Source organism: Leptodactylus fuscus, chromosome 6 (genome assembly GCF_031893055.1).
Source record: "Leptodactylus fuscus isolate aLepFus1 chromosome 6, aLepFus1.hap2, whole genome shotgun sequence".
NCBI classification, from domain to species: domain Eukaryota; kingdom Metazoa; phylum Chordata; class Amphibia; order Anura; family Leptodactylidae; genus Leptodactylus; species Leptodactylus fuscus.
This window is the reverse complement of record NC_134270.1, coordinates 58915723-58928465: the sequence shown is the minus strand read 5'-3', so window position 1 is coordinate 58928465 and position 12743 is coordinate 58915723.

The following is a 12743-nucleotide window of genomic DNA, read 5'->3' as shown; positions in this document are numbered from 1 at the left end:
CACATTATTTATCCCACATGGTGAATGCCATAATAAAAACAAAACAAAATATTTCCGTGCCTGCTGTTTTCTATTCATTTTACATTTAAGAAAAAAACATATTAAGTGATAAAAAATTTGTATGTACTCCCGGTGTTAACTCAAGCTACAGGTTAAAAAACATACTCCGCGTATGGCTATATTGATGGAAGAATAAAATTGCTATGAGTCATGGAATGGGGTGGGACATAAACATTTTTTAAAAGTGTTTTTATTGTGCAAAAGTGGAAAAACATAAAAATATATATAAATGTGATCTTGCTGTAATTCTATATGTACCATCTGGTGAATGGCATAAAAGTTAAACTCTAAATATAATAGTGGAATTGCTGCAAAGGACAAACCTATATACGGCTTATGGAAAAATAGATCTTAAAAAGTTTAGCCATGAAGCCCCGCCAATCCTAGTTACGCTGCTGCACAGGCCAGTTATTGGGAACAAGCATTCCTATGAATGATATTTCCTGATAATTGAACTAATAATTGTCCTATGTGAAAAGGACTTTAGCCATTGTAATACCCATAGTGTCACTCTCATTGTAATACCTACAATGCTAACCTCATTATAGTCTTTATAGTGCCAACCATATAGTAGCCTGCCCATACCATACTGTGCCTACCAATTGTACATGCCCCCTGATTGTAATTCACATAGTTTTGACCTTAGCACTGGTGGCTTGGTGGTTAGTACTGTTACCCTACAGTCCTGGGCTCCTAGGTTCGAATCCAGACAGGAACAGCTTTTGCATTTTTATATATTCTCTACATGTTTTGATTGCTTTCTGTCACATTCCAAAGACAGGGAATTTCTACCTTGAACCCTAATTGGGACAGTGTTGCCTACATCGATAAAGCTGTGGAATATGTAGGTGCTATGTACATTAGCAAAAATAAGTATTGCCTGAATTTCTGGAGTCATTGAAGGAAGTTAAATACAAACAGCTAATCAGAATCTAGTTCCTTGACCTTGCTCTTCCTGTGTTGGTTCCCTCTTCCATAATTCCATTGACTTGGTTCTCGTACAGGGGTGAACCTTCCCCTTTCGCCGCCCAAGCTAACTGCAGAAAGCCGCCCCCCCCCGCCGGGAGGAGGGGGCGGATCGGGGGCGTGGCCGTGTGGGTTGGGGGCGTGGTCGGTTGGATCGGGGCGTGGTCGAGTGAAGGGGCGGGGCTTAGCCCCGTTCACCGGCAGAGAGTAGGCCCGGAGACTGCCTGCTCTCTGCCTGAGCGTGAGGGGAGGCTGCCGGAGCAGCGCTGCTTCAGTGGCCTCCCCAAACCACCGCTCGGTGATAAGCCAGTCCAGGACAGCTTGTCCTGGACTGGCTTAGGTTAGCAAAAATGCCGCCCTCCCCGAGGCCCTGGCATAGTGCCGCCTGAAGCGCTCGCTTCAGGTCGCCTCATGGGAGGTGCGGCACGTTTTCGGGAGAAGAAAGTGCCCACTTTGAGTTCCTGGTTGTAAGTCATATCAGCTCATCAGTGTTTTGACATGTGATCTTCTAGTATCACTTTGGCTTGTTTGGTGCTTGCCTAAAGCAGGTACTAAAAAAGTATCCAGCAGAAGGTGCTAGCTCTACTTAAGTATCCAGCAGAAGGTGCTGACCGTACTTTTTCGCAAACATCAAAAGTGGTAGAAGTTAATCTAAGATGATCCAGTATCATGCAGTACAAAAGTGTCTAGCACTTGTTTGGGCATTGCTACACTAAGTACAGGGATGCACCTGGCAAAATGCTGCTCCCGTAGTCTGGGAAGAGCACTATGATGTGTATAGCGTCCATTAGGAAGGTAAAACACTGGAAATGAGAATAGAGGAGCTTCAGACTGATGTTTTAGGAACACATGGGGAACATGTCCACGCTGTAAGAAGTCGTTCAGCATTATTGACCTTGAGTGGCCTTCAGCACAATCTCTCCGGAGCTTCTCCGCTCTTGTGGTTGTGTTGTGTGTTTTTCCAGTCACCAGTGTAGGGAGTGTTTCTGCATCCAGCTGTGGCTTCTTCCTGGGGATTGTGAAGCCAACACAATAAATACACAATTATGTCCTAAATATAGCTGAGTCAGCTTTGTGCTGTGCAATGTGATACACGGTGAATAATACATAACCTTGCTTGAATGAGTGGGAAATCCTAACTTCAGCCAACACAGAAAAAAAAACCAAGATTGTATCCAGGCCAGAAAAATCTGAAATGCGATTAGTCCACACAATGTTGTTGTTTTCCTGGGGTGCGTTGTGTACAGTGAACACAGTGGTGGCACAGACTGTCTATTCTCTCACAGTCGTGATGAATAAGTCATGAGCTCAGCCCCTATAATGCTCTGCCTAGAAGTCCTCCAGAAGAGCAAGAAAACAATCACATGAACCCCCAAATGTTTACATTGGATCCAGCAATGGATAGACCAGTAACAGAAGGTTCGCCCCACTGTGGACGCATCAGATTAGAGGGTCAATGCCAGCAGAAGAAAAAGCAAAGGGAGGGGAGGTGGGGGAACGCCATCCATTCATTTCTTGTATCAGTCGGTCTATATTACATTGTAAGGACAGAACAGATAGAGGGAAAATATATTTGAAGAATCTGAGAAACTTCACTCTATCTATCTATCTATCTATCTATCTAAACTAACAATTGCTGTTTGCATGGCAGACGTTCAGCATGTGAGCTTTTATATGGCTTTGGTTTCTATACACAGAATAGTCCAGCCATATAAAGAAGCGAGGAGGACCACTGAAGAGCCCATGAAGGAACGTATACAGGTGGATGATCAGATGATCGAAAATCAAAATGGCATTCATCGTTCATTTGCTTGTTTTAGGAATATTAATAATTATTACTTATTTCGAATTGTATTGTACTTGCTTGGTCTCTACGCTTTTCCTAAACCAACCACGTTCTGATATTCAGAGAATTTCGTAACAATTCATCATTGGTTAGCTGAGAACATCAGTGGAGCACAGATGGTGCCAGGCGAACGCCAGATGTGACATTCCTGCTCAGCCATCTACAGTATCTAAAGAAAAGTGTGTGTGATATGTGACCAGTAAAAGTCTCTAGGATCCGCTCTTGGCCCTTGGTAATCAGATTGCAGGCGTCACGGCTCGTCTTCATATTTCCAGCAAACATTCTGCGCTGTGGGACCCAGCATATTTATAATGGGGATTTGTTTTCACATCTGATAGATCAGGGTGGAACCAATGGATTGACTCCTTCTTAGCATGTTACATTTCCTTCCTCTTTCAAGAGTTTTTAAGACAGAATGTATCTATTTTCAATGTTTAAATGTTGTTCTTTGTGCGATGCCAGGGAATTTTCCATGCCCAGATTCCTTTGCACTCACAATGTGGCCTCAGGCGGTCAGCACCAACTGCCAGGACAAGCGGCGGAGGCAGCAAGGGCCCCAATTCTACCTTCCCAAACTCCTTCTCATACGTTTCCTTTTTATCGTGTTGGTTTAGAAAATTAAAGTGTAACATTAAAAAAAACAACACAGATGTGGCGAGATCTAAGTGTGTGGATTTACAACAAATCCCCTCTCTATTACAGGACACTTTGGAAAGCTTAGGGCATTTGCCTTCTGCAGGGAACAACAGCTGCTGGAGGAACAGGTTTCCACCAGGCCGGGGCAGATGGACGGATTTACACTTTAACCTTTGCATGACTTAAGCTGATGCCTTTGTGTAATATGAACCAATGTACTAGCATTGATTTCACCATCATTAGATCCTATCAGAAGTGCAAGGCTAAGTGTGAACATGGACTGAATTGAGAAAGTGTCATAATGTCTGTAGAGTAGAGTTCAGTATCTGCTGCTCATGTACAAATAGACCTCAAGGGTCATCTCGTAACATCAGGACAGAGGAGATGACACTGATGCAGGCAACTCTGATGTTTGTTATTCTGTGTGCTATGCTGGAACAAGTAGATAGTCAAAGGCTAATTATTGGGTCCTATTAATTTAGTATATCTATGAAAGGGCAACTTCACCTGTCTATGGAGAGCCATGTTTTTGAGTATTAGAATTGTTATCATCTTGTACATAGAAGGTAGTATTACAGTAGTTGTACTTGTGCTTTGGGGGCGGCATTAGAGTAGTTAAATTATTTTAGATATATGAATGACATCTTTTTTTTTTGTTCATGGGATGGTATTGTAATAGTAGTATTTATGTACAGTTTTAAAGTATATTTTTTACCGTAGGTGACAGTATATAGTAGTTAAATTATTGTACTGTGTTATATTAGTTATATTCTTTACCATAGGTGGCAGTGTATAGTTGTTAAATTCTTGTACATAGAGAGCTTATATTAGTTACATTGCAAAATATGTAATAGGTCTCCATCTTACCTTGTGCCATTTACACTAGTGGTATATTTTATGCTGCAGAGAGACCTTTGGGGCCCCCTCAGTGTCCAAGGCCCAGTATACTGCAACCACTGCACCCCCTATAGCTACACCCCTACATAGGAGAAGGTGTTAACAAGGACAAGGCGGATGATATCACTTTGTCATGCTGAATTCATTATGAGCAGATTGGTTGTTTGAAAAGGAGATGGTGCTTGAAATCATTGTCTTCTTCAGTTAACCATGGTTAACTCCAAGAAAACATGTGTAGTTACCATTGCTTAGCATCAAAAGAGTGCATCAAAGTACATTCCTGCTTGTAAGGTTGACTGTAAATCAACCATTCATCAGATCATTAAGAAGGTGAGGGATATGGGTTCAATTGCTGTGAAGAAGTCCAGCGAGTAACAGGAAAGTCTCCTATAGAGGATGTGGCTACAGGATCTGTTCAACAGAAATGCAGAAGTCACTCTGGAAAGGCAGCAGGCAGGTGTCCATGCATCTGCATACACATTGAGGTGGTGTCAAGAAGGGTAGACAAGAGACCATTTCTCAACAAGAAAAACATCAGGGACAGACTTTTATACTGCAGAGGATGGGGTAAAGTTATTTTCTGTGATGAAGCTCTATTCAGACTGCTTGGGACATCTGGAGGAATGATTGTCTAAAGAAGAAAAGGTGAACACTAACACGAGCCCGGAGTCATGTCAACAGTAAAGAATCCTGAGATCATTCATTTGTGGGGTTGCTTTTCATCTAAGAGAGTGGGTTCATTCACAATTTTGCCTAAGAACCCTGCCATGGATAAAGCATAGTATCTAAAAGCAAATTCTCCCAACAATACAAGTGCAATTTGGTCACAAACAATGCTTTTTCCAATATGATGGAACACCATATCGCAAAAGTGATAACTAAATGGCTTAGTGAATAGAGATGAGCAAACACTGTTTGATTGAATAGATATTCAATCAAATATCAAGCCATTTGAGGTATTCGATTCCAATCGAATACCACGAGGAAACGCACAAAAAATTTGTATCCCCTCCCACCTTCCCTGGTGCTTTTTTTGCACCAATAACTGCACAGAGGAGGTGGGACGGGAACTACGACAACGGAGACATCGAGAAAAAATCAGAAAAAGTAATTGGCTGGCTAAATCAGGTGACCTCCAATTTATACAAATGGTGGATTTAACATTCGGTTAATTTGAGACTGTGAACTAGACAGGAATAGATGTACAGGCAGGGTTAGCTATGGATTACCTTTATTTAGGTGGGAATGTTACTCACACAACTCTTTGGGGCTCTATCTGGTCGGGATCCCTGTCAGCTTGCAATATGCACGAGCTGACTTTTTCCCATAGGAATGCATTGACCAGCGTTGATTGGCTGAATGCCATACAGAGTACAGCATTCGGCCAATCAACACTGCTTCTGCCGGAGGCTTGTCTGTGTGGAGTCGGAGTCTCATATCGGACCAGAATGGAGACTGCTGTGGACCGTTCTTAGACTCCGCCTCCTCCAGCAGAACCAGCGTTGATTGACGATTGGCATTCGGCCAATCAACGCTGGTCAATGCATTCCTATGCCGAGATGTAGCAGTGCTGGCCGTGCGCTCAGCTTGTCTACACCATAGATGCAGCCGAGCTGAGCACATGGCCAGCACTGCTACACCGGAGATGTGAACCCTGCTGCACACTCAGCTCTGCTGCATCAGAGATGTAGCAGAGCTGACTGTGCGCTGAACCCTGCTGCACACTCAGCTCTGCTGCATCAGAGATGCGCTGAACCCTGCTGCACACTCAGCTCTGCTACTTCAGAGATGTGATCCTATTAATATTATAAAGGTGAAAGTTTGTGAGTTTGGATGTTTGTGGGTTTGTGTGTTTGGATGTTTGTTCCTCAATCACGCAAAACCCGCCCCACCGATTTGGCTGAAAGTTTCCACAAACATAGTTACTACACAGGATTGAGCAATAGGCTACTTTTCGTCACAATAGCGCACATACGTTTTTGCCAGGACCCACACAAAACACAAACTCACATCACCATCTCTGCAATCTCACACACTTTGGTCCATAGCAAACCACAAAATTCCTATTGCCCTCTACAGACTAGCCCCTAACCCCACACAATCACATTTACAGATACTTTACCACTTTGCCCCTCACCTTAACGATACTCCAGGAGGCTACCTCTTTAACACTCCGGAGCAGCCATGTTTGCCGACCCTCCACCCCTTTCATGATCCACGACACCGCCCACCCAGCCACTCCACTGTGTTGCCAGGAGCATGCGCTTCTTACCTACCTACAGAACGTCTTCCTGCACGCCACCATTTTGTGCCTCCACCGTAGGCCACAGCGCCCGAAATACTCTCTCCAGGCCGCCACCCTCCCCCACGGCACTCTCACCTCACTGCTGTTTCGTGTTCACGATCCATCCACCTTCCGTAGGTCTCCACGCCACACTAGTAAGTTCCCAAACCATACTTACATTGGGACAGTGGCTCCACATCCGCGATCACTCCTTCTCTCCTCTATACTCCGCTGTACCCTTTCAACACACCACAGACACGTTACGGCCCATAATATCTAACCAATCTGCCTTTCTGCCCTCTCCATCAATTTCTCCTCCGCAAAACACCACACATTCACTTGAAGCTCACTTCACCCCTTGCCGACATATGCCGTACTACTACGGCCCATGCTGGCTGTGTTGCTATAGCAAGCGCCTGGCATAGCCACCGCCTGGTTCGCTACTGCCGCTCACTTAACTCCTTGCTGACATATGCCGTTGTACTACGGCGCATGGCGGTGGTTTTGCTATGGCAGCCGCCCGGGAGCCAGACAGCCATCCATAGCCCTCTGGTTTCCTAATATTTCATACAGTTGCCAACCCGCTGTAATGTCCCCATTCGGTGCCCACGGCAATCGTGGACATTACCCTTTCCTGCGCCTACCACATACCTGTACCGCGCCTCCGGTCTGTCCCTCGCCTGTTTTCAGGCTTCTGCAGGCTATGCTACGTAGCCTGCAATAGCACTGCTGCTATTATGCAATGCATTGCAATGCATTACTATTGCAATGCATTGCATTAGTCATCACACCCCCTGCTGTTCAACAACCCTATTCTTTTGCAACCTGGTCTATGCAGCCTGCAAAAGAAATTAGGATTGTTTTGCAATGCATAAGCATTGTCATGCATTGCATTAGTAATCAGACCCCCTGGGGTTCAACACCTCTAGGGGGTCTAATAAATACAAAAAAAGAAAGGAAAAAAAAAAAACCATTTCAAAAGTATTACAAATTCAAATCCCCCCCCTTTCCCTAGAACACATATAAAAGTACTTAAATACGTACTGTGAAACACATACATGTTAGGTATTCCTGTGTCCGAAATCGCCCGCTCTACAAAGCTATACAAATATTTTTCCCCGACGCTTAACGGCGTAGCCGCAAACATAATGAAATTGCCAAACCGCCATTTTTTCACTATTTTCATTAGCATACAAATATCAATAAAAAGTGATCAAGTGATTTCCAGAAAATGCTACAACTAAAAACTACACCTGGCCCCGCAAAAAAAGACATCCCCGTACACGGACATATAAAAAAGTTACGGCTGTCAGAATATGGCGAGTTTTACAAACAAAAAAATGTCAACACACATTTGCATTTTTTATAAACGGTTAAAATGTTCATAAAACCATATCAATGTAGTATCCCCAGAATCCAAACCAAAAACACAAGACAGGGGACATGTAATTTTGGCTGCATAGGCAACGCCGTCAAACCCAAGCCCGTAAGAAACTCGCAGAAATGCATTGTTTCGTTAAATTCACCCCATTCTCGATTTTTGAACAGCTTCCCAATACATTATACAGAACAATTAATGGCCGCACGATAAAAAGAAATTTGTCCCACAAACATTCACACCTCACATACCTCTGTCCCAAAGACACTATGTACAGTTTCTCAGAACACCGTATAGCAGCTGAAATACAAATTACATTCAACACAAAAGCCTCATGTATTCTCAGAATTACAGTAAAAACAAGATACAAAGTTACATTTCATATCCCATACCTTTTACACACTACTAAAACCTTACCCGCGACTGCATTTACCCACTTCTACAATCACCGCAGACGAAGTCGCGGGTACCATCTAGTAGTATTATAAATTGTGGTGCAGCTCCTTTATATACTACTACTATATACTATAGTAGGTTGTATTAGTTTAAAGTAGCTATTAAAAGTAACAACTACTCATGTGAAGCAGAAACGCTTCCAGTATTCAGTTCCATACTGAGTTACTTGTCAGACGTCAAAATTGAGAACGCCCACCTATCTATACACCCCTGTGCATAAGAGATACAGCACAGCATCTGTCTATATATTGTGAATGATATAAATAAACTTTGGGTGCTGAATTGAGTAACTGACTTCATTTTGGAAATATACTAAGTTTTCTCTGAAACGTTGGAGCTCATTGCATTTGCCACTAACTACAGTCCTATGAAAAAGTTTGGGCACCCCTATTAATCTTAATCATTTTTAGTTCTAAATATTTTGGTGTTTGCAACAGCCATTTCAGTTTGATATATCTAATAACTGATGGACACAGTAATATTTCAGGATTGAAATGAGGTTTATTGTACTAACAGAAAATGTGCAATATGCATTAAACCAAAATTTGACCGGTGCAAAAGTATGGGCACCTCAACAGAAAAGTGACATTAATATTTAGTAGATCCTCCTTTTGCAAAGATAACAGCCTCTAGTCGCTTCCTGTAGCTTTTAATCAGTTCCTGGATCCTGGATGAAGGTATTTTGGACCATTCCTCTTTACAAAACAATTCAAGTTCAGTTAAGTTTGATGGTCGCCGAGCATGGACAGCCCGCTCTCAAATGATCTGAAAACAAAGATTGTTCAACATAGTTGTTCAGGGGAAACATACAAAAAGTTGTCTCAGAGATTTAACCTGTCCGTTTCCACTGTGAGGAACACAGTAAGGAAATGGAAGACCACAGGGACAGTTCTTGTTAAGCCCAGAAGTGGCAGGACAAGAAAAATATGAGAAAGGCAGAGAAGAAGAATGGTGAGAACAGTCAAGGACAATCCACAGACCACCTCCAAAGAGCTGCAGCATCATCTTGCTGCAGATGGTGTCACTGTGCATCGGTCAACAATACAGCGCACTTTGCACAAGGAGAAGCTGTATGGGAGAGTGATGAGAAAGAAGCCGTTTCTGCAAGCATGCCACAAACAGAGTCACCTGAGGTATGCAAAAGCACATTTGGACAAGCCAGCTTCATTTATAAGAAGGTCCTGTGGACTGATGAAATAAAGATTGAGTTGTTTGGTCATACAAAAAGGCCTTATGCATGGCATCCAAAAAAGAAAGCATTCCAAGAAAAACACTTGCTACCCACTGTAAAATTTGGTGGAGGTTCCATCATACTTTGGGGCTGGGAATCTTGTTAAAGTTGAGGGTCGCATGGATTCCACTCAGTATCAGTAGATTCTTGAGAATAATGTTCAAGAATCAGTGACGAAGTTGAAGTTACGCCAGGGATGGATATTTCAGCAAGACAATGATCCAAAACACCGCTCCAAATCCTCAGGCATTCATGCAGAGGAACAATTACAATGTTCTGGAATGGCCATCCCAGTCCCCAGATCTGAATATCATTGAACATCTGTGGGATGATTGGAAGCGGGCTGTCCATGCTCGGCGACCATCTAACTTAACTGAACTTGAATTGTTTTGTAAAGAGGAATGGTCCAAAATACCTTCATCCAGGATCCAGGAACTGATTAAAAGCTACAGGAAGCGACTAGAGGCTGTTATCTTTGTAAAAGCAGGATCTACTAAATATTAATGTCACTTTTCTGTTGAGGTGCCCATACTTTTGCACTGGTCAAATTTTAATTTAATGCATATTGCACATTTTCTGTTAGTACAATAAACCTCATTTCAATCCTGAAATATTACTGTGTCCATCAGTTATTAGATATATCAAACTGAAATGGCTGTTGCAAATTCCAAAATATTTAGAACTAAAAATGATTAAGATTAATAGGGGTGCCCAAACTTTTTCATATGACTGTACTGGAGCATAGAGTGAGATGTGATGAAGATCTGTCAGAGACTACATTCAGAAGTCAATTATTAGGGAATTATAAATATAATACACATCAGAAGGCTTCTCCAGGGGGCTTTAAAGAAACCATCTGAAAATTGGTCTTTGCCGTGAAGACTCTGCAAGGCATCACAGTCTGGAAAGGACATTTCCTCCAACCAAAAGCTCAATAAATTAGATGCTCCAGGAATGTAGAATGTGTCTGTTTTTCCTCAAAAACTATCTTCGTTTTCTGTAAATTTTGTAGGAGTCTTTTATCTCTACGATTTATGGCTGTTTGCTGTAGATTTACTCCCAACCCCATAAACTAAGAATTTTCTGACTCTGGAGGTGATGAGATTGAGTAAACTCTGATGTGGCCAAAAGTTCTGCAGGCCTATATAAAGAAACTTCCAATATGGTGACTACAGAGTCTCGTACAGATCATCTCTGCTACCTTCTTTCACATCACTAGTAAATACAGGAATGGGGGCCAACAATAGTCACAATGGGAAACTCATGGAAATGTATGGCTTCTCATGACATCAGTAGTTTGGGATCTAAGTAGGATTAAGAGTTTATTTGTATATTGGTTTTCATTTATTTTTTTGTTTTTTTTATGGCGACACAAGCATGCATGAGAGACACAACCCTTGTCACCCATGGATTTCACTTTAGGCTAGTGATCTTGAGCTGACTTAAATCAAATATTGTGCTCATGTTTCCCTATCCATTAGGACTCTTCTAAAGTCTATACATGCACCTCAAGACATCTTGTGACATCCTTATGACACAATTCACATCCTTATCTCAAACTTTTTTGCATTGCACAAGAAAAATGAATTTTTGCTTCAAATTTTAGGCAATTTAACTTCACGACACTTAGTAAGAATTTTTCTTAATTTTATTTTCAAAATAGTTTTCCATTGCTGTTGTTTTTAGGCTGAGGTCACATGCTGCCCTAAAGCTATGTTTCTTTGTTGCAGATTTTGCTATGTTTTTTGTGACCCAAAGGCAGGCGTAGATCAAGCAGAATGGGGAAGTATAACAGGGGAAGCGGGGGGCGGCCATGAGCAGGCCTGGGTAGGTAGGTAAATAGGCCGCTACATGTTGGAGATACTCCAACAGGTAGTAGCCTATTAAAAAAAAACAAAAAAAGTATGCTTACTTACCTACCTTAAGATCTCTCGATGAAGCCCCACGCCACTGCCGCCTCCTCTTCTTAGCCCTACCTCATATAAGACGTCTGCATCTCAGCGCAGGAGGCGTGATGACATCTTATCATCGCCGCCTGCAGTGAGACACAGAGGTCTAAGCTAGCCCAGGACAGGGGTCACTCAGATCTGTTTTCAGAGCAGCCTGTCTTGGGCTAGTTTAGAAAGAATAAAATGGTGAAATTGCCGCCCCACCTTGCCTCATTAGTGGTGTGGCACTGCACAAAGGGAAAGTTGTCCGATTTCTAGTGGTATATAAAACCGCATGTTCTCGAAGACATGAAAGGTCCTCTTTACAGTATTTTAAGCTTAACGTCCTTTAACTACTAGGCCGCACCTATAGTCACTTAGCACATTGATGTGTAGGAGTCAGGAGACTTCTAATTCTTGTTCAATTGGTATTTTGACCAGCCAAGGAAGGGCTCGTGGTCCTCCTCCTGGTTGTAATTAAATACTGATTAGAAATCAGTACAAGTTAATGTAGATTTTTTTCATAGAAATGTTATTCAATATCAGCAGTCGATAGACAACAAGCCTTTACCTAATAATATAATAATAATGCTGGCCCTGAATATGGGTGCAGGGCCAAAGTAAGAGAAAACTTTTAGTAGTATCTGCACCTTATGAAGCTTTTATTTGTTTCATCCAGTACTTGGGCCACATGTACTTTATGTGAATATCTCTGTGTAATTTCTGATCTGTTCTGGGGGCCCGGGGTCCTGGCTTTTGTAGATCGACTCATTAAGATGTCATTGTACTTGGACGGTGTCTCCTCTGCATAGTTTGGCTGCAGACAAGATGACATACAAGTAAAAAGTGTCTAAACAGGCGATTTTTCTTCTTAAAGCATGACTAACAAAGCAAACATCCACCTCCCCTGCCCAAATACCAGGAAAATATTAATTTTCAGACTCATAAGTAAAACCAGACTTCACAGATAAATAAAAACATTTGCACAGCACCTTTCATGGAGAAGACAAAAATCACAGCAGTGAGAAGTTGACGTCGTGTACAATCGGGAAAATCATTTA